Below are 24,336 nucleotides of genomic sequence, written 5' to 3'. Positions count from 1 at the left end.
CCATGGGTCCAAAAAATGCAGACTATAGGTCCTATGTTAACCACCGTTTAAATGTTCGCCCGTATTGAATTTACACACTGTATTTAGTAGCGACCATAAACGAGGATAGAAATGACGCCATTTTCCTTCAACACGCTCTTCTTACGGACCCTTAAACATAACAATTAACACATAGTATTAGTACATAAGCCGTACTTAATACTTACTAGTGTCAGTTATGGAACAAAGTTATATTTGTGGTTGTTAGCGAAGGGTTGGTTGGAGAAACTGTTGGTTTCGTTTTTGGGGCCGATCCGGTTAAGTTTGCAGAACGGTCTTGAAGAACTTAATGTTTATATTAAGATTGGTGTAATATAAAGTAACAGCATTATAGATAACTTAAACAACCTTGCCAACATAACATGTATAAAACAATATAACAACAAATCTATAAATAAATAAATATTGGGGACAATCTTACACCACTTGACCTAGCCCCAAACTAAGCAAAGTTTTGTAATATGGGTACTAGGCGACGATATACATACGTATATAGATAAATATATACTTATGTACATAGAAAACACCAATGACTCAGGAACAAGTATCTGTGTTCATCACACAAATAAATGTCCTTACCGAGATTTGAACCCGGGACCATCGGCTTCATAGGCAGTGTTACTACGCACTAGGCCAGACCGGTCGTCAAACAACACAACATATATAAATCAGGTGTATTGTCAAAGAAAACTTTGTAGCGAAGTTTTACTGCCTTCTTTCGACACAAAATTAAAACCTTTAGAACACCATTTGACTTTGATCCTTAATATTTTACTGATATATGAGTTAAGTTTGTTAAATATCAAAAAGTGGCGCCATCTTACCGGACACTACCTAAAGGTTATGGCGCCATCGCTCGAAACGATGCTGCTCTAACTTTGGCCTTTGATCGATTAGATGGCGCCACTTTTTGATATTTAACAAATGTAACTCATATCAGTAAAATAATAAGGATCAAAGTCAAATGGCGTTCTAAAAGTTTTAATTATGTATCGAAACATGACAGTAAATTTACGTCGCTACAAAGTTTTCGAAGAAAATACACCTCTATTTAAAATTCTCTTTGTTTTTATCTATATACTGACAGACAACGCACAGCCTACACCGGAGAAGCTCGGACCTTGAAAATTAAAAACGTATATTGTGTTGTAGAGAAATGTAGAAATATTTAGATTAGATTAAATTAAAAGGTGATAATGGGGTTGAAGGTTTTTAGGAAATTTTATGTGTTTTTTGTTGTTTTACAATATATTTAAACATCTGAATCTAAGCAGACCAAGTCGCATGCGATGGCTAGCGATATTATTCGTTGCTACTTTTATTCTAATACGTATTAATTCTACGGCCTTCGATGCGAAAAACAGGACGTTATTGATTTTAATCGGGTTCTAAAATATTAGGACGTTGTCCTTACCTCTTTGTATGAAAAATATTAGTAGAACGTCTCCCACACAAGCGTAGGCCGGAAAATGCGAGAACTCGACAATGTCGCGTAGGCGTACCTGAAAGTGACAAAACGAAACTCTTATAATGATAAATATAAAATAAGAGATAAACCTAATGTTGGTGTAGCGAAAGTTCCAGTTTCTTGACCTTTTGAAAGCATGTATTTTAAATTATTTTCGGAAGTATACGTGGGTTATTACATTGAGATATTAAGCAGTGGCGTTTTAGCGTTAGTGTGTCGCTGGGACAGGCCTATATGCTGGCTCGCTGGATAGCGCTGCATGCGCACTAAGCAATTGGTGCGCACGTTCAGTTATTTATTTAGTTAGTTTAGATTAGCTTTATTTAATTAAATTGATTGTAGTTTACTAACACTAATGAAACTTATGAAACTAATTTCATGTTACTAACGTAATGTGGGCTTCCAACCTGAAATAAAACATTGAATTGAATCGAATATGTTTTGCAAGGTAACTTTAAGTATTTGGCTATTAATGTTAACTTTCTATAGCATTTATTCATATTCCCCTACCCTATTCAGATTCATGTAATGAAAACTTAAGATAACATCTGTATGTACGATGGAATGCAATAAATAAATGAAAATGAACAAGATGTACATTAGGACGTTTATGTGCACCGTAGGGACGGCCCTACGGTGCACATAATTATGCGGTATTATGCTTAGGTAAAGGCAATTTTTGGGAACAAATTAAGTTATTTCTTAAAATATTTAGATGTGTTTTTAAGTAGTCACAGTACTATACATAATTTATAAACTGAGATAGATGTCATACTATAGAAATAATGACAAAGCCCTCCAGTGGCGGAGGCCGGATTCAAGTCGGCGTCTTCAGCTTACGCGGCTAATGTCCTGTACCTCTCGGCTACCCCATCACAGCGGTACCCGTCCCAAACCCGAAGGTAAGTAAATGTCTTCAGATAAGATTTGTATTTTTTTATACTACGTCGGTGCCAAACAAGCATACGGCCCGCCTGATGGTTAGCAGTCTCCGTGGCCTATGGACGTTACGCAAATCCAGTTTACATGCGCCCGCGTCACTCCCCACTAAACAAACACCTACTAACCCTACGTGTTACAGATAGCCCTCTCTGCAGAGCATACATGGAGGCAGAGGAGACAGCCGCCCACGTCATTCTTGAATGCCCAGGGTTGGCAGAGTACCGAGCACAATACCTCGGTTCGCCGGGGTCTCTCCCAGAAGTCGTCGGCAACATCAAGGGTCTGCTAGGCTTCTTGGTAGAGTTGGGTTGGCAAGAGTAGTGCCGTCAACCCACCACGCAAAATAGGCGCGAAATAGGACGTCGAGTTGCGGAAACCAAGCCCGCGAATACCTATAACCTATAACCTACATGCGCGATGCCGACCCTAACACTCCGCACTCTCGTTTAGCTCTGGCAACCTTACTCACCGGCAGGAATACAACACTATGAGTAGGGCCTAATGTTATTTGGCTGCGGTTTTCTGTAAGGTGGAGGTACTTCCCCAGTTGGGTTCTGCTCTAGATCTGGAATAACATCCGCTGTGCTGTGCCCTACCACACAAAGCGAGATGACATTCACAGTGCCCATGCCTCTCTTTTGGACGTAGTTTAAGGACATACTCGGGTCCGGGTTGTATTTCATCATCAAATAAAAAGTTATTTAGTTCTTAGTGTAGTTAGTTAAATATTTATAACTAAAGTCGTAACTTTACCAGATTTTATTTAAATGAAAATGCCCATACGCACAAAATTTTAGTTAATTTTTATTTAGGGACAATAAATTTGCCTTGTTCCTTAACACGGTAATTAAGGTAGGTATAGTCAGACCAAGATAAGTCTGCAACGATTTTGATAGCATACGCAGTGCAAGTGTTATTTTTACGTCATAATTTCATAGAATCAAAATCGTTGCAGACTTGACTTGGTCTGACTCTAAGCTACACGTTATAGGTAGACAGTTTTAGATATTTGGTACTTGCATCAGATATGAAACTGGTAGCGTCATTTCAAGTACCTATATGTATATTTTGTGTGATAGGTAAATCGTTTCATTCACCTCTGCTCAGGTGTGTAACAATTTATTGAAATTTCATATTTTTAATTTAACCTAAAAATTAAATATTCTACCATTTCTCTTTAAATTCTTTGAACCCACACACTTTTAACACCGTCACTGCGCGTCAATGCCTGACACAGTTAATATTAAAACAACTTAGTTCACAGAGCACGAAAGCAATTACTGAGATGGCTACTGGACGCTGAGGCTATCTTTTATATCCTCCCATAAAAAGTACTAAGTTTATACTTAAATTAATGCATTTATGCTCATTTGTCACTGAGTTTCTTCGTTCATCAGTTTGACTAAGCGTTGACGCTTTATAATTTTTCCTTAGGTACTGCGTAGGATTTTTTCGATTAAATTTTTCTTTGAGCAAGAATTACGTGCCGGCATTTAAGTGCTGGAGGATTTGAAGTCATTTAGGGATTTTTCTATTATTTAGTAATTTCAACGATTTTTTTTATAAAAGTCGACTGTTAGGCGGTTGTTCGCTGCTCGTTTCGCTAAGATATAAATATTCAATACATGACTAGCGTTTTATTCGAGTGTACGCGTACGCGCGTGTAAGCTTGTATAGATCAAATGAAAGGAAAAGTAACGCGCGTGTCAGCTCATACCACCGAAACGACCGTTAAACCACCCTTAGCTTCACTTATAAACCCGTTGCGCTTGCACCGAGTGATGGGACATGCTGCATGACGTTATTGCAAGTGCGACTTTAAATTGAAAAATACCGTAAGCTCAATAAATACATAATGAATAAATAAATATTATAGGGCCTTACGGACAATAAGAACGGGGCCAATACAGCGGTGTCACGCACACGAATGCGAGCCAATCGTGCAGCCTAACGCTACAACATGATTAGTTGATGAGTTCGCATCACGCGCGCGATTGGTCGCAACTAGCGTTAGACTGCACGATTAACTCGAATTCTTGAGTGACACCGCTGTACTGGCCCCATTTTTAGTGCCCGTAAGGCCCGTCCTTAGATATATGTCAATGCATATAAAATTTTTGGCTAAAAAGACCGTCATGGGGCAAGATCTCTTATATTGTATATGTAATTCGCTCACAGTCAGAAAGCTGCTCTACCGACCTTCTGTTAGTGGAGTATGTGTACAAACGCAAGAGTTAGAAGCAACAAAATAGCTTGTCGGTGGTCTTCTCCACATCGACCTCATCATGAATCTAGTAAATATTTAGTATGAATTGGGCATGAGTGGTGAGAAGAACTGACAGAACGGGATAGTCTTATGTATCTTTCAGTAGGCGTAGCAGAGAAAGCGTTATTATTGTTGTTGTTCCTTGTTATGGTGGACAACAAATAACTCGATCAAATTACGTAGGTTGTTTTTGGTATGTTGTCAGGAATTTTAAAACGTGTTTTTAATTTTGTCGCATTACATGAACATATGCACGGGCGCACGCGTATAGCACATCTATACGATCTATAAACCTAACGATTTTTACATTTTTGAATGTGCTTTTTTGCATTTAGTAATAATAATGCCCCTGTATATAATAATACAATCCTTATTTCTTAGAAATAAGGATACAGAGGTCCGACAAGGAAATCCTTTATCACTCAAGATCTTTATTGCTGTCCTGGAAATCATATTTCAGAATCTCAAATGGAAAACAAAAGGCATTAATCTGGAGGGCCAGTTCATAAACCATTTGAGATTTGCAGACGACATAATCATAGTAGCCAAAACTGCAACAGAACTAAGAGAGCTTATAAATCAACTAGACGATGAAAGCACCAAAGTAGGCTTACAAATGAACACAAACAAAACCAAAATAATGACAATCAGCAAACAAATACAAATAAATATGAACGGCAACAACATAGACTATGTAGGCCAATATATATATTTAGGAAAGCAACTTTTCAATTCAAGCCCTCAAATTAAAATGGCAATGGGCAGGACATATCGCACGGTATAAAGACAATAGGTGGACAATATTGGCAACGAAATGGAAAGGCCCTATTGGCAAAAGGAAATGGGGAAAGCCATATAAACGATGACTAGATGATATTACAGAAACTGCAGGGAAAGACTAGCTAAACAAAGCTGAAGACAGGCAAAAAAATGGAGAGAGTTGGAGGAGGCCTACACTCGAAGAGGGGTCCAAGTTAAATAAATAAATAAGAGTAGTAAAACTTCAAATGAAGAATGGAAAATTTGTGAATAACGGCTTTTTTGTTTATTTATTTTTTATACAAATGGAAACTAAAAGTTGACTAAACCAAACTTATCTTAATTAATTAATTATACTGACAAATATATACCACTGCCAGCCGGTAATGTGCCCATAAGACTTTCTTTACAAAGATTTACATACTTCCAAATTAAGGCGATATAATCTAATGTGTTTTTCGCAGGAGAAAGCTAGTGAGCACTCACTCTAAGAAACCACTTAGTGGAAAAATGATGTTGTATTAATAACAACACACAGCGTAAAGTTGAACAAAATTACGTCATTTCCTGTAACAGGTACCTAATCAAGCATTCACGATTCGAGAACAATTGAAACCTCCAATTATTTTCTTTTCAAAGGATCAAAAATCTTTTTGTTAACCGAATAGAAGCTCTTGACACGTTTAAATAAAGGTACGGATCAAAGGAAAAAACTTCAGTAATGGGCGTTGGTTGGAAAATTCTTTTTATGCCGGTGGCGAACAAGCACACGGCCGTGATGGTAAGAATATAATATGGTAAGAATTAAATAGATACTTCTGCAATACTGGAAGAACCTGTCAAGGCTATTTACATATATCAGATCGAAGAGGTTAGGTATTATTAATATTAAGCTAATTATAGAATTTCTATTCTTTAAAAATCCTAGTCACATGTTATTAACTAATACAAACGGGAATTAATCGCGTATCAAGATTTCGATTTATCTAAAATTTGGCTAAAGTTGACATCAACATCTTCTAGCTGCGCGAGTTTTTCGAACTACCCGCACTTGTTCTTGATTATAAGAATAAGAATTGTTTGACTTCAACATTTTGCGCATTAGGGATGTTACTCTGTCGACTTTTTTCGACTGAATTTTTTCGACTGTCGATATTCATTCTGGCTTACACTGAATTCCAAGTGGATGAGATCCCCAAACCCTCGTCCCGATTGAAATAGCAATGTTTTTTTATTTCAATGGCTCCCAGTTACATTCTCAGTGGGATAAATATTACCCAGAAATAGACCAGAAAATTCTCTTCACTAGAACCACCTATGACAGCTTACAAGTCAAGTTTCGTAGTGACGAAATTTTATTGTATTGTAATTTTAATCTATTGTAGTGCAATTTTAATATTAATATCGGGTATGAGTTTTGATGTTTTCCTTTTTTTTTAATTTTCTTGTTTTTGTCATAGTGTTTAATTTTTATTGTAATTTATTTTTCTTTATTTTTTTGTTATTATTGTTGTGTTTTATCTATAGGCATAAATAGTCTGAAATAAATAATTTGAAATGAATTGAACCACTCTCCTGCAAAGTCCTGATTTTGCATTTTCCTCATTTTACTTAGGAGGTATGGGATATATCTTACTTCAATTTCAGTATGTCATTTTAAAATGAGCCCGTAACTTCAATGGTATGGCGACTTTTCGGTCGCGGGTTTTTGTGACTTTTAATGGGTTAAAATGATCTGAAATCCGGTTGAAAAAAGTTTGTACATAGTTAAGGACCTGGAATTAGTCAAAAGTTAATTGATTCCATTGTGTTACGACAATTAAGCCATTTCTATTTAAGGATTTTCACAGAAAATTGTGTTGCCGAATTTCACTCGCCAACCAACTTTTCGCAGAAATTTCATTTGGGCGAATTTCATTTACCAACTTTACATAATCCAACCCAACCAGACCCAACCTAGTACGCAATTTTCATTTCCCAGCTATGGAGTTGAGAAATGAAATGGTCGCGAAATAATTATTTGGTAAAAGTTATTCGGCCAGATGAAACGTCTGCGAAAAGTTGGTTGGCAAGTGAGATTCGACAATACAATTTTCGGCGAAAAAGCAGGATACCCTATTTAAATTTTACTTATATGCATGTATGCTATAGATTTATATGTGTATGATTTAAGTACAATAAATACAATACAATATAATTCACGTGATTAATTTTCGACGAAAATTAATGTCGGGAGAAATTCTGACCCTGGACTATTTTTGTAACACAAATGAATCAATTAACTTAGGACTAATTACATCTAACTACGCCTAATTATGTACATTTATTTGCAATTCACCCATCTACCTTTTTACTGTTTATTCATTCTGTTTTGCGCCGAAACCGTTGCCTCTTCACTCTCTTCAGCTTCTTAAACGGCTTAACCCCCCCTTACCTTCTCCCCCCCAACAGATAAGTTTAGCAATAACTTTTTATTTGTACCGTTTTGCTTGGCTAGTGATGTAATCGTGATGCAATATCGAATATCGTATTCAAAATGTTAAGATTTTATACACTCGACTACTGCTAACCAAAAGGGTTATCGAAATATTCGGATATCCGGATCCGTAAAATTTTAATATCCGAAATATCTGGATCCGAAAAATTGACGGATATTGCAAACCCTAGTTATACCTAAAAGTGGTGTGGTGGTATTTATGTGTGTTTTTGTTATATTGTATACGTTTCAATAAAACTAGAATAAAATGAGAACTTAATAAATTAGAATTTTGGATTAAGATATTTTATACCAGCCAGCCCAGTCGGCCTCAGGTTGTAGTATAACAACTGATGCAATTTTGGTGATATTAATTTGGCGTATTAAGTTTTAAATTTATCTTCGATGTTCGAGCACGGCGTTGTCCCCGTGGTCTCGGAGAAGACTGGCTACAGTTGACATCAACATCTTCTAGCCTAGTTTTACGATTTACCCGCACTTGGTTTTGTTTATCAACTTGAACGTTTTGCGCACTAGAGATGTTGCTCTGTCGACATACAACACTAACTGTATTCGATTTGTCGACTGTCGATATTCGTTTTCGCTTACATAATGTTCTATAAGTTAATAATGTGTAAAAATCATAAAAGTTTAAATAAGTTGTTATATAAATCTGAATCGCGCTTCTGGATTCCCATATATTCCGGCGTGCCTATTTAGATATTTTTTAAGGATGTTGACAGGTTTATATTATCGATACTTTTGTCGTCGCACAACCCTAGTTATGACTAAACGATGTGAAAAGTCTATTCTATTTGGCTCCCAGTTTTGTAAAGCTTTTAACCGTCATTTTGTTTTCTCTGTAAGTATTAAAGTTGAGTAAGCCATAAGCTCTTCAAATGAATCTTTGACATCTTTGTTAAAGTGGAAATGTGTAAGAGATCACGAAAAGATACCTATCCTATCTTTATAATATAGCAATTAGCAACATAAATTTATATTTAATATTATTAATAAAGAAAACCGTAGTCATATTATATTCGGTCTGGCAGTATCGGTAGTGACTCTGCCTATGAAGCTTATGGCCCTGAGTTCGAATCTCGCTAAGGGCATTTAGCACAACACAAGCCTTCTTGATCTTACGGGGCTTAGCCAATTTGTGTCAGGATGACACTGTATTTAGCTAAAAACCGACTAAATGTACCTATATTGAAAAGATTCTAAAAACAGAATCGTAAAAAAATATATTTAATTATTGCCGTTGCTCACGAAATTTCTAGAGAATAGTTTGAGAAATGCGAGCTGTAGAGGAGAACATCCGGTCATATGAAAAAAGATTTTCGTTTCATTTCATTTCATATGTAATCATTTTTGTCCAAGCTGAAACGGAGACCTTTGCCTATGCTCTTCTCAACACTGAATTTTATGTGAATTTTGGCTAAAAATGAGGATGGATCTTCTAATCGCGACAACAACGCAATGTGTCTAAGAAATCAACAGTGTCATGGCCGATTTCCCGGTGTTGTAACACTACACCAGCGACGCTGCAGTTGCAATCTGGATGTAACCTTAAGAGGAAAGGGGACGGCCGTTTCTCCATACAAAAGTAGTCCCCATTTTCCTCTCTGGATATTGACATTGTGGAAAATATTTCTACATAATTTAATGTAGAGCTATGTCAAGCTAGTCCAACGTAGGGGGTTTGACTTTTTTCGGGTTTTTGATTATCGTAAAAATTATGATCGAAAAACAGATTTCATACAAGTTATAAAAAACTCCTAACTCTTAATATAATTAAAAATTCGATCGAAAAAAAAACGTAGGGGCATAGCTGTGGTAGATATACACGATATTGTGTGAAGAGAGGAAATTGATATCTACGTTTGAATGAAAAGGTGATTTCGCGCGGGTCCTTCTCTTTCGTCTTAGACAGTTAAGACATATGTGTGGTGTTATGGAAGGTAGAGGTAAGGAATGCAATCTTCATAGGCAGAACTGTTGCTAGTGTCCAGCTATCAGCTATAAATAATAGTTCCAAAACTCTTTAGAGTAGCGCTGAAGTAGCTAAGAACCTAGGCGTTATTGACGGAGTGAAGTGCGCTGTCTATGATTTGATTTTTTTTTTCAAATTAGGTATTGTAGCGCCACTTATTTAAGGTTTTTTGACGGGCACTTTTTGGTACATGGAGATTGCATTCCTTACCTCTACCTTCCATATGTGGTGTGCTGTATCTGACGCACGCGACTTGTGCGTCACTACTCGTAGTAAAAACGTCAACGTGCGTTCACGTCAGCCGCACACCCTAACGAATTAGCAACGTCAACAGCTCACCACTTCACCTCAATATGCTACTTTATCCCACGGACAAAGAGTTTATAATCCATTAACACATTGTAATCCTTCAATCCTGGATTACTCCCACGCAACTGTTATCGAGTTAAAATTTGCTGATTTAATTTAATCCTTAATGCGTCGAGTTAAGGTCGTACTGGGTGAAGAGAAGATTCATTGATGATACTGGTTGTCAATAAAGATAAATAGAGGCCGAAGATGGATTAATTTAGTTATAGAATTCAATAACCTTATTAAGAACGAATAAGACGTGGAACGATTTCTATTACTTTCCTCGTGAGATTAGCCGTCCAGTAAATATTAACTTTTTACTAACTTTAGTTTTTACTCCGTTTTGTGGTATTTTGATAAATTCCTAGCTTAAAATAATCTTAAATTGCAGTACGTATCATGTTATTGTACAATAAGTTCCTATATTTAATATTAAACTGACAGTTGCGTTTCGTTCGCTACGGAGCGTAAACGAAATTTGAGGTGCATTAAGAAATATTAGGTGTCCTAATGGGCTGGAGATGAAAGTGTCATGATTTATTTATGTTTACATTTAAGATAGCAGTTAAATAATAATTATACCGTGACAACATTATTATGTTACCCCGATTAATACAGGGGTAGTTGGAAAAATAACATTATACTGAACACGATTTAACATTATGTCAAAACACGGTAGTTTTAGCAGGTGGTGGGGACACGGTAAATGTTGGACAGGCTCGTTCACTTGGGTTGAGGCTGTCAAAGAGGAAGCATCGTAATGAACTGGTTAGGTCAGAGTACCTGCAAGTATCCCGATTGCTGTAGTAGTAATAGTTTAGGGTAACCATGCAATAAGAAGCACTATAAATCAGAAGTGTTAACGTACCACTAACCCACATTGGGATTTTGAGATTTATTTTGATTCCTAAGTTTTATGAAACGTAAGTTATAGAAATAAAAAGTATTTTATTTCATGAGTTTAGGACGATTTACATGCTTCAGATATATGTTTTTGGCGACTGCTTGTAAGTAACTATTATATGTATTAGCAATTTAAAAAAATGCATGATGAAGTTGCAGGTAGCTTTAAAACTCGTGAGTAAAAATAGTCATTAAGAAGTATATCTTACCACTTCTTTGCAAGCAACTGAAAACAATAAATTGGCTGGTAGTTTATTGTGATAGATAATGAATTTATGATAATTTAGACAGATAATATTAAATGATTGTTGTAAATCATATGATGGCCCAAGAAAGTTAATTAAATATATATTATGATAATAAAAGTTCCTTTAAGACATCAGTATATGAGGCATCATGACCAGAAATAAATTAGTTTTGTCATTTTTACACATGGAATAGGTTATGCTTTCCTATATATTTTTTTCTTTGATAAGAATTTTTAAAAGCATTTATGTATTTCATTGTTGTACACGTCATGATTTATGTTCAATGCAGCAGTTTTAGTTAAATCTATACGAAATCAGTGAATTGGTAGTAGTAAAATAGAATACCTCGTTGGACAGCACTAAAATGCGAAATAATAAGTACCTATTTATAGACATATTTTTGTCGAAATAAATACCTACGTTTAATGGTGGCAGTGACAGTGTTATACAGGTGACAGTGTTACACATGTTATCTGTAAATTTTACTCCAATTTAGCTAAAATTGTATGAGACTCATAGTTTATTTATGCTAATGAAAGCCTTACAGTTGAAAGCGGGCTAGCATAAAAATATAAGTAAATACAGATACTTATTTAAAGTAAGCTAGTGTACAACAACGTAAACAAGCGTTTTGTGTAGTATATACTTATGTAGTTTTAATAACATGAGTAATATTAAGAGGGTAATATTAAGAGTTTGGACGTGAAAGATGAGATAAATAGAATAGCAGATTCATAATGTGAGCGTACATTATGGTAAATAAACATGAGCGAATGTAAATTAGATGATAGTACTTCATAATGTGAGCGTACATTATGGTAAATTTACATGAGCGTATGTAAATTAGATGATAGTACTTCATAATGTGAGCGTACATTACGGTAAATTTACATGAGCGTTTGTAAATTAGATGATAGTACTTCATAATGTGAGCGTACATTACGGTAAATTTACATGAGCGTATGTAAATTGGGATAGTTTTTCATAATGTGAGCGTACATAATGGTAAATTTACATGAGCGTATGTAAATTAGATGATGATAGTTTTTCATAATGTGAGCGTACATTATGTAAATTTACTTGAGTGTAAGTAAATTAGATGATGATAGTTCTTCATAATGTGAGCGTACATTATGGTAAATTTACATGAGCGTATGTAAATTAGAAGATGATAGTTTGACATAACGTTCTGACGTTGCATTATCTTATACCTTTGAACGAGCAATTCTTGTATATATACATAGTTTTCTGTGGTCTCGGAAACGGCTCTGGCGATTTCGCTGAAATTTGGTATATGGGGGTTTTTGGGGGTGTACAGTCGGTCTAGATTAGTCTTGTGTTTGAGAAGGCGCGTGTTTTCGAGTTTTAATGCGTTTTTCTTTCGACGCAGAATGTGGTCGCTGATTTCGTGTTGCTGGCCACTGTCCGTCTGGTCCGGCGGGTTGGGACGCGGACGGCTAGAAACGAGTGTTACGGGTTCGAATCTCGCCCGGTGACTAACCTTTGTTTTTTTTTATATGTTCAAGTTTATATATAATTTTTAATTTTTATTGTTTTGGACAGGTTTGGTTTGGTAAAAAAATGAGCTATGTAATAAGAGAAATTGGCAATAGATGGCGTTACTCTGTGACAAGTGCTGTAAGGTTGAATTCGATTGTAAATAATAATAATTGTCAGTTCACATTTTACTTTTTAAGTTTATGTAGATTATCACCTATTATACGCCACCATATTGCAATGGATAGTTGTAGCCGAGCGGAGCTCGGTCGCCCAGGTACTAGTAATTTTAAATGAGCGTATCTAAGAGATCTTAATGAAACATAAAGAGATTTGTTATGGGCTAGAAGCCTGAAATAGACAATCCTTTTTTTATTTTTTATTAATGAGATAATTTAATTGGGTTAAATGACACTATACTTATGTATAATGTGACAATGGATTTTGACAGTGTGTAAATTTAAATGCATTGATTCTAAATCACTTATTTAGTATTAAACGACAATATAGAACTTGGAAAGAAGTTATGATAATTAAACTCATGCAGAGTCTGTGTAAAATTGCTGGTCAATCATATGGTCTACTAGTATGATTTAAAGTTACGCAGGTACACGATATATAATAACAATGTGAGAGAGCATTATGGTAGCTTAACATAAGCGAAGGTAACTTAAGAGAAGTTAACTCAAGTTTTTTGTATGACAATAATAAATAATATATTTATTAGCATGAGAGCGAGTATTGAGAGTTTGTTGTATACAGAACTATTCAGTGTCAGTGCCAGATGATAGTTTTGTTAAAGACAACAAAGAGCGAAAGAAATATAATTTATAACGAATTTGTTTGTTTCACTGATGAAAATATTTTATCACGTCAGCAGCTCGAACAAGGGTAATTTGCTGCTTAAAAACAGTGAGCAAAATCACATTTTGCTCACCGAGTGAGACAAAATAACATTCAAGTGACCTTTAGAGTCGAATGTCATTTCAACGAGCGGGGCCTAATACAAGTTCGGAATATTTGAACAAAAAAAAGTGCATACGTAATTCAACGGTATATTGACGGTTTATAAAAGACCCCCGAAATAAGTCAGACCGCATCGTTCCAAAACACCCTACGAGTCTTCATTCGTAATAATTAATTAATGAAATAAAAGATTAAAATTTAATAAAAACACCATATTTTACGTATTATATATACCATATTTTATTATACAATCAAAACAAGCACTCGAAGAAATATCAAACTTTGCTTTCTTGTTGTACAAATAACTATTGTTCAATCAAGTTATTTAACTTTTGTTGGACGTGAGAGTGCGTCTAAAATTTGATTATCGATTGACGTGAGCATGCGTCATGGAAGTAAGAAATTTTTTGACGTAAGAGTTCGTCTGAAATATGATTTGTGCTTGACGTGAGTGTGCGTCAAGGAAGTTGAAAATTATTTGACGAGAGAGTGCGTCTTAAATTTGATTTTTATTTGATGTGAGCGTGCGTTTTAAATTTGATTTTTGTTTATCGTGAGAGCACGTCAAGGAAATTGTTTTTTATTTGACATGAGCATACGTCAAGGTAGTTAGAAGTTATTTGACGTGAGAGTACATCTAAAATTCGATTTTTGTGTGAAGTGAGCGTGCGTCAAGGAAAGTAAACATTAAAGTACGTGAGAGTACATCTTAATATTTTATTTTTGTTTGACGTGAGGGTTCGTCACGGATGTTGAGAATTAGATGAAATTGTTTGTTTTTTGACGGAAGTGTACACATTGAAATTGCGAATTATAAAATGCGAATGTGCGAATGGTGAATTCTGTATGACTAGTTGCTAAAGATTTGACTATGGTGGTCGCGAGAACGAGACGGATGTTTTTTTTTAGTCCAAATAAGATGACTAATCTTTTCTTTGATTGTTCATAAATTATATTCTAACGTGACATTGCAAGTAATATTTACAGTATTTAGTACGATGACGAGAATGCAACTGGTTATTGATGGAATGATAATAAAAAAAAAGTAATTTGTAGCTTATATTGATTTTTAATTCCAACAAGCATACGTATGTATTAATTAAACGGAGATACAGAATCACAATAGTGACTTGTGAGAGCTGTAAGTGAAATATGAAAAAAACGGAACGTTTGTAGCGAACGTTCGTTCTCTTGAAATGGTTCATATATTTTTTATTTTATATATGGTTGAAATTAAAATAACCCTGAGCATACGCCTCAAATTTTGGAGAGATGAATCAAACGAAGGATGAATTAGTGAAATTACACTCTTATGAAGATAAGAATTATAGATTTTTATCGACGCTGGCAGTTTCACGACTGTCGTGTGGGGAGATATACTTACGCGATTTTTTTAGATATAGAATTTACAGTGGCCTTGTGAGAAGAGAATATAAAGTATAAGTGGGTAAAATGTAAGACAGCGTCTTGATTACAAGTTAGATCGAAATTAAGTTTGATCTCCGTTAAATTCTATAATACAGAGTATCAAATATTTTATTTTATGAAATGAAGTAAAAAAAAAGTATAACAAAACCTAATGGTTTACATCTACCTAATGATAGATGGTAAAATGAAAAGAGAGATAAGTTATACATAGAAAACATATTGTATGTGTGTGAGCATTGTCCGATTGAAATGGTTAATACTATTAATAGATGCTAAAATGAAAAGAGAGACAAGTTGTACACAGAGAACAGATACTGTATGTCTGTGACTATTGTTCGATTGAAATGTGTGTTACAATTAATATTTTTTACAAAAAAAATTGTTAGAATTTGGGGAAGTTTTTCTTTTTTTCTATGAAAAAACAGTTGTTTGAATTTCGGGTGTTGAGCCAGATGAAGAACGTAATTGAACATGAATGCGTTTAATGCTTGAGCATTGATTAAGGCTCTTGAGTTTGATATAGTGATCCAAAACTGAACTGCAGAAATTTAAACCGTCGTGAGTAATGATACAGTAGCAAGTACGTAAAGTGACTGAGTTCTAACACAGATCGAGGTTTTCTTTCTTTCTTTCGAGTAAAGAGATTTGCCTTTAAGCAGGAAATTGAAAAGTATCGAGGTACTTAGGTAGGTAAGCAGAAGCCGGTATACTAGAGAAAAAGATATTGAAAGTTTATACGAGATTGATAAATATAACAGAAATTAATTGTCATTTGACGGGATAAAGAGACTTATAATGGATAGACCAGAGCAGTGTGAGTAATCTTTTTGAGAGGTGGACAAAATGCATAGTTAAAATAGAATAGAAATATTTTATTGACAAACTGTGTACAGGTGATGTCATTACAGACTAAAGTATCAAGTTACCCAGTTTGAACATGAAATTAACTACAAGCTAGTAGTATTTTCATAAATGAATTCTGGGTTTTCTTAATGCAACCAATAATTAAGACACGAAACAGTATTGCAAAAGTTTGCTGTAGTTTGTTAGCTTACTTATAGTAGAACAATTCGTGATCTCTTGTGAGTCGATAGTGAAATGAGAAACAGAAACGTGAATAATGACCCAAACAGTTAAAAAAAAAGAGAGGCGACAAGATAGAGGTATAATAGAAGATTTGAAAATATGATGCCTGAAAAAATTTAACGCATATGTTCGAACAATAGGATAACTAATAAATAAGTGTTGAACGTAGTAAAAGAAAGGAATTATTAAAATTATTGAAAAAAGACAAAAACAATAGAGCAGAGAGATTGGGTATGTTATAACATACAGCTGTTTCTTTATAATTGATATCGAGAGGAATATGGAACAAAATAGGAGTATAGAAAGATGATTGTATCCTATCAAATACTTAAAAGACATGACACGATTGACTGATTCGAGTTAGCTGATGATCAGGAGTTTATCAAATGAAGTGGATGTTAATAAACCTATCCATGTTTAGTTGAGCTTTTGTAAATATTATAGTATACACGTCGCTTTATCGATGTAAAAATAAACTTTTGTTCAATTTAATCCACTCAGAACAACATAGTTGACTAAATGACTACTTATACGCAGTCTTGAGGAAAGATACATGTGTTAGAGTTGTAGCTCCTTTTTAGTATCCAACAAGCTAAATATGATAGTATTAAAAATAGTAAAATGAAATTGTGATAACATTTGACATCTTATATTGGCTATGGATGTTTAGTGTTTTTGACTGAATTTTTGAGTCGCAAACTCTTGTGACAGCGAGTTCGTGAAATTGATTAAACTTTTGGGATAATTAACTCGATGTTGTTGATGATCAGTATTAGAAGAAATATCTTTATATATATATGTGAAATTTTAAATAATTGTTAATTATTTTCATGTTTCGATAGATTAGACGATATTCATATTGCATTTTGAGATATTTTACAGACATTAGACAATAGAGACATTGTTGTATGAGTATATTTTATGCACACGAAGTTCTAACTATCATAATTTTGAAGTAACTTTAATTATTATTCGAATAAAAAGGTGTTAAATGTATAGAAATGCATTAAATAAGAGATCAGAGGTAATTATCATGGATTAAACGAGATATTCCGTTAAATAAAACTAATTATTATTAATAAAACTAATGAATGCAGATGGACGCATAATGTTGAAGTGATAAGTGCTAACAAATAAACAGTAACAGGATAGTGCCTATATAAGCATATGTATACCTACCTATGGAGATTACCAAAATACCAAATGTTATAGTATAATAAATATGTTTTACTGTACGACTTAAATATAGAACAAATATAGTATAGAGTAGACTTCAGACAGTACAAGAGTATCTCAGGTAAACAGATTTTGAGTAGTCGAGATTGTAAAGTAAACAACAGATCGGACATATTGCAAACGATTTGTTGTATCCATGGGATTTGTGACAAAGGCTAACAAGTGAAAAAAAGTAGGTACTTGAGTGTAGATGATGATAATTGCCCTAAATATAGATTACGTAGGGAAACAGGGAAGATAAAGGAACAATTATTCAGAAAGATCAATAGAGAGACGAATCTTTTGTTTGCAGATTGAATGGTGATTATCTAGAATTGGTTGGAAGTTATATTTACATAACTAACGTTTGAAACTTAGCAAACGCGGTGTTCAGTTCGAACGATTCAATATAATTTGTACTTGTAGTACCTATGGGAGTATGCGTTGTAACAGCATCAGTTAGTAGCGATGTTAAAGTTAGATAATTACGACGGGACAGATAAGATAATTGAGTTGAACGCAAATGTACATGGTCATATTTCGCAAGTTGAAAGTATAAAAATATGATACAGATATCCAGAAAACGTTTTAAACTGCTACGTAGTTCCTGAAATTCAAAAGTGGAAGTAGTAAAAAACGATGTATAATTTATAAAAAAAAAACGAATGAAAAAGAGATGTGTGAGAAAAGAGTGCATAGACGATAGAGATTTGACGTATCTGTAGAGTTATTAGTAGCGTTACAAGGTAAATACGCAATAAATTGTATGTAATAAGCTTAATGAGGATAGTTAGTTAATATAGTATTTACCTGACGATAATAACAAGTAACGCCCAAATAAGCTATAGATATAGGTTTGACAGAACAGTTATTTATTTAATCTTTATTGCACAAAAGAAAACCTTATTTATTAAAAGGCGGACTTAATGCCATGAGGCACATTTGGGGTTATTGTCCTTTTAGTAAAGATATATCTGTTATGGTTTGCTAATTATCATAATTTATATTGTTTACAAAAGTAATACAAGATATTGGAAGAAAAAAAAAGCTCGTAGAGGTTTAAGGCAAGATAATATTAATAAAAATGTGGACTTCGATCAATGACATGAACAATATATTATGGCATAGATGTAGTCCTAGAAAAAAATATATATATAAAGAAAAAAATGGATTTTATTGGATATGACAATAATTTGATTTGGTAGTTTCAATCATTGTTTAAATTAAGCGAACTTGAGTTTTTAGTATTGACACTTGTAATTTATATTGATGTCAAAGGCGTATCTAGCAGTGCTTTAGTCACCTTAAAAGCAGTATACGGGAATCTTATGTTAATGTATAAATACAACCAATTATTGAAACTGAAACTTTTGCAAAATGTTTGGCATCCTTTGAAATTTCAAGACACAAAATTTAATTACCTCAAGGACACTTTAGTATCACCCCTAGCAGAGTTGTATAATAGCCTCTGAAAGCGATGTTATTCAAGGTGGCATTTGAATAAAGAAATTGTCGTGTGTTATTGTCATACGAACACCCATTATGAAATGAGTAGTATTATTAACAATCAGAGCAACCTTTTAAATAAAAAAGTACAAAAACTTGAACATTGTTATAGGTATTGTTACCTATAACAATCCAATTATACGTTTATATAAGTTTGACACTTCACATGCAGATATGGATCCAGAGACATAATATTGTAAATGTGTAAAATTTCAACTGAACTTAATAGTTTTGAGCTGAACACAGGACTAATGACTATAAAGATTGTCACGTCGACTTCAGAGTTAAAGCCATTTAGGGGTTAAATATTATCTCTAACCTATTGCTACGTTACGTAACGATTAATACATGAATGGAGTAAGATGAAGTCTACATTAACGCAATGTAGTATAATACAATATTGGGTCAAGAAAGGTTTGATTGTTAAATGTAGAACTGAAACAGATAGTGCTGAAGTCGAACCACTTTTGCCTGTAAAACATCGGGTATTGAATTAAATCAAAGACAAGTTTTAACGGACAGAAGTAATGTTTGGTTTTTTGAGAAAACAAAACAAACTTTATACATAATAAAAACTGAGCTTTGTCTGTTTTTTTTAGTTATACGAAATTAACAACAGGTATTAAGATTTTTCATTAACGTAGCAAAATGCTAATGTCACGGCATAGTAGTAAGTTATATGAACAAGGGGAAACAGAAGACCGAATGTCATGATATTATTTTCATGTATCTCATTATAATTTTATTTAACACATTTCCTGATTATGTAAATGTATCAATTGTGATAAGTTAAGTTTCAATTTACTTCATTAGAAACTGTTTTGACGCTTTAAATAATTTTTCACGGTTGGTGTAAGATTTAAATCGATCTAGCTTTTAGTGAGAAGGTTCGTGCGCCGGAGTCATGCACGAAGTTGGATGGCCGAATGTCATGATTTATTTATGTTTACATTTAAGATAGCAGTTAAATAATAATTATACCGTGACAACATTATTATGTTACCCCGATTAATACAGGGGTAGTTGGAAAAATAACATTATACTGAACACGATTTAACATTATGTCAAAACACGGTAGTTTTAGCAGGTGGTGGGGACACGGTAAATGTTGGACAGGCTCGTTCACTTGGGTTGAGGCTGTCAAAGAGGAAGCATCGTAATGAACTGGTTAGGTCAGAGTACCTGCAAGTATCCCGATTGCTGTAGTAGTAATAGTTTAGGGTAACCATGCAATAAGAAGCACTATAAAAGTAGGTTTATAACACGGATCTACAAGATAGCCTAGATTCATGTCAAGTGCCATTGAAACCATTGAATCTAGAAATAATATATGATTGCGTAAATTATTTACTTTTGTAACAGTATATTCCTAAATATTACCAACCACCTCCTACGCACAAAATATCCCTATGCGTTCAAGTGTATCCGCAAGGGCCCCCGAAAATCATAAGATAAGAACCCACCCTCATACAGCTTCGTGTTTTCCTGTCCACTAACCTTATAAGTACATTTCGGTACATTCAAGTGGCCTTATATTTGATACGATCACCTTGTCTAGGCCTCTGTGATATTTATATCTATGAAATTTTGTATTTTAGATAAGATAAGGGGTTTGGATAACTGTGCCAAATTTCATGTGTGTAGGTTAAATAGGTTTCAAGTTGTGAAGGGGTCAAAAGTAGCTCGAAATGGTTCGTGTAATATTACACACGGTTGCGTCGCCAGTTCCTTTTTCTTTGAATTTGGCTGGACACGCTACCGCGTGTCAAGATTTAACGACTTCTACGTGGGCAAAGTCGCAGATGAACTCTATTTTATAAACCGTCCTCTGAAACTTCTCAATATACCAAGGATTTAAATTTGTTAAAATACGTTTTAAATGTAAACAAAAAATCCAACTCAGCTAACTTACGGCTGCAGCATCAAGCGGTAATCCGTTAAAATCTTAACTACTAAATAAAACCGCCTCAGAGAAGTAATAAATATATTAAGCCATTAACGGAAAATAAACGTTGCTGGCTCGATAAAAAGTAAACGGATTACAATTTGGTGTAATTAAACAAAACGGTTTAATTATGGGGTGTTAATAAATTGGTTTCAAGAGCGAGGTACCTTGATGAAATATTAACATATACATAATGTATTTTGCGACCTCAAAAATGACGCAGGTTTTATGGAATACAACTTTGATTAGTTAAATGTTATAGTAAAATCAGTACCCCTAGTGTAAATATTTTCGACAGCGAAACGTGACGTACGCGTTTGCGTTAAGTGTCATTTTGTATGAGATTTTTGACTTTCCAAAACGTCCCGCTTGGCGCGCTGTTCAAAAACCCATACAAAATGAGACTTAACGCAAACGCGTACGTCACGTTTCGCTATCGACTAAATTTACACTAGGGGTACAGAATCCGCAGCAAGCTCGGTTCCCCGTAGTAGTAAAAAAAGTAGTTATGTTCTTATTTTAAAACTACTAGCTATTGCTTTGAAACTTTGTACTTATAATAGGATAAGTTATATTTATGTCTGTAATTAGCTTATGTAGCTTCAGGTACCATAATTAAAGAAATACAACGAATTAAAGTTTTTCATATAAAACAGGTTTTTGCTATATTTCATTTGTTTTATAAGCTGGAGCTATATAAACTATTACAGACATACATATATAGATATACCTCATGTCATTGTTTGTGCAAAGTTTCATTACAATCACACATAGTTTTAAAATGAGAATAAAACTCCGCTTGTATGGGAAGGTAAAATAAATCCATGCTCGCTGCGGACTTTTGAAGTAAAAATAGGAAATACTGATTGAGGAATTCATTAGACGAATCCGACGCATGCTGGAATCATATTACCTGTTGTCTTTCACTGAAAAAATTAACACAAAAGTGTCTCGTAAGTGAAGGGGGCCCCAGAAGTAAAGAGACAATTTTCACCACCTGGTGCGTGGCATAGGCCGCCGACTAAGTGTAACGCAACTGCTTACGTGAGCGATGACTCGCGAATGCGCAACGACAAAAACTAAGTAATCACGAAGCGTGACTATCAAGATGGCACTCAAACCGGAAGTCATCAAATATTAGGTCTAGATACGATATGGATCGGATATGTCAGTGTCAAAAGTGACGTTTCTTTAAACAAATGGCCCCATTCGACCTTTAATATACGTAATATATTAGGTCTACAGCTACATACGTTGTCAGTGACAAAAATGACGTTTCTATTTGAAGAAAAAAATTCTTGTTGTTCGAATCAGGCCGACAATCGTCACTTTTAACATCGAAATATTCGATCCATATCGTATCTAGACCTAATATTTAACATATCTTAAAAATCGAATCGGGCCGTTAGTTATCGAATTGAAATTGAGTACACTGTGTTGTCAAAAAAAAGATAACATCTGAAACTTAAGCGAATTATCGTATTTTCAATTGGACAAGCAAATAGATACACTATCACAAACAAAAGTCGTGTCTGCACTAAAGTTTGTGTTAGTGGCTGCAACATTGAATTCTTGGTTGAGAATAAACCACAGGACTCAGTGAAGTAGCGTTTCGATAAGCGGGTAGCGGTAAGCGGAAATTAGAAAGTGGTAATTCAAATTTAAATGTACGTAATAGAGTGATTTTATTTAAAGAGCCTGCGGCTTCCTCGCACAACATATCAGTATTGCGCTACAACGAGGAAATGCCGCCAGCATCCTTGGTACAATGCCTCATTAGCCTATTTTAGATTTAAGCCAGTTATTGTAATCCTCTGTATATATATCCTTTATGTACATATATGTATTGTTATTGTAAATAAAGAATTTTCACTTTTTTAAATATTGACATTTATTGAAAAAAACCTATCAACATAATATACCTTAAAATAAACTTTGTGTTTTATTTGTGTGAAAATTTTACGAAACAAAAGTAATATTGCATCGTACTCAATAAGTATTATGGCTAGGATATTAAAAGGATAAATTATACAAAATAATTTCGAAATATCGAGATATATTTCGTTTATGTTATGGCAAAGAAAGATACCGTTCTAAGTGAATTTCACCTTTGTGCATACAAATTTCTAGGCAAGGGGGTACCTTTTCTCCTCAGCTGACTGTACCTACCTATATAATTACACGAGTTAAATGTATCGCAGGCTGCCCGTCTTTATATTGGTAAGGGTACCAACGCTACTTAAAATTTAAATTTGTTGATGGTTTTTTTGGCAATATTTACACCATTCTTGCTTATGGGAACTATGGAATGAAGCATTTTACTGGCTCGCCCCGCCATGAGTCCCGCTATACGCCCCGCTTCGCGCCCCGCTACTTACCATGTCACACTCCGCTCGCGATGAGATCTTCGTTGTTTATACACCTGATGGTTTTATACTGGCCTCGGGATGAACAAACATACTTGTAATCAAAAATGATGTTGCATTTTCTTTGGAGAAGTTAATTTCGCGAAGTTTCGTGAAAGGCACTTCATCTTGTTCTAGAACGGTTTTTTAATGATATAGGAGACAAACGAGGAGACGAATTGCCTGATCGTAAGCGATTACTGACGCCCATGGACAACACCAGAGGGGTTGTAAGTGAGTTACCGGCATTTAACACATTCACCGCTGAGCTGCGATCGTAGCGCTTAACCGTAACATGGATTTCCCGGTATGTAGCGAAAATGCTTCCTAGACGTAAAACGATAACGTGTCGTGATTATTTTTAGATATAATTAAAATTTATGTGTGTAGTTCGGTAAATAAAAACAAAAAATGTATGTGAAAAGTTTTCTTAATTTATATTTAAAGATTAAAGCTTCTACATAGTTAAAATTAATTGTTTTAACGTAAAGTACCATCTCTTAAAATATCGGTAGCTAATTTGTTAGCATCTTATATAAGAATAAGGCGCTAGCGTTGTTCAGAAATTTTGAGCACTTCGCGCGCTCAGATATATCTGTTCGCGACTGTACAACATTTCAAATGTATAATGTGCCAGAACAAAGTGCCAAAATATGGATGATACGAACTTCAAACTAGCGTTACTTACTAATTGTTAATTTTGGTTGGCATTTTGTCCGTGTAGATGTTTAATACCCTGACTCTACTTACAGGTAAATTCTAAAATATACTTAATGAAATACACACACACTCAATACACACACACAATGCAGACACTCAATATAGTGAATCCAACAGCAATCA

The 24,336-nt window shown here is 34.4% G+C and overlaps 1 protein-coding gene across 2 annotated transcripts in view; it reads right to left on the bottom strand.

Moving 5' to 3' along the window:
* Positions 1 to 24,336, bottom strand: part of LOC133530773 (uncharacterized) — a 156,286-nt gene that overhangs the window by 116,023 nt on the left and 15,927 nt on the right. The window contains exon 2 of one of the 2 annotated variants that reach the window (XM_061868843.1): positions 1,454 to 1,541. The exons of the other annotated variant lie outside the window; for it this stretch is intronic. The gene's annotated coding sequence lies outside the window, so the exon portion shown is untranslated. The remainder of the gene's footprint in view (positions 1 to 1,453; positions 1,542 to 24,336) is intronic. 2 annotated transcript variants of the gene reach the window in all.

This window comes from Cydia pomonella, chromosome 23 (genome assembly GCF_033807575.1).
Source record: "Cydia pomonella isolate Wapato2018A chromosome 23, ilCydPomo1, whole genome shotgun sequence".
Taxonomy (NCBI): Eukaryota; Metazoa; Arthropoda; class Insecta; order Lepidoptera; family Tortricidae; genus Cydia; species Cydia pomonella.
Note: the sequence above shows the minus strand (reverse complement) of the source record. Positions and strands in the feature narration are given on the sequence as shown.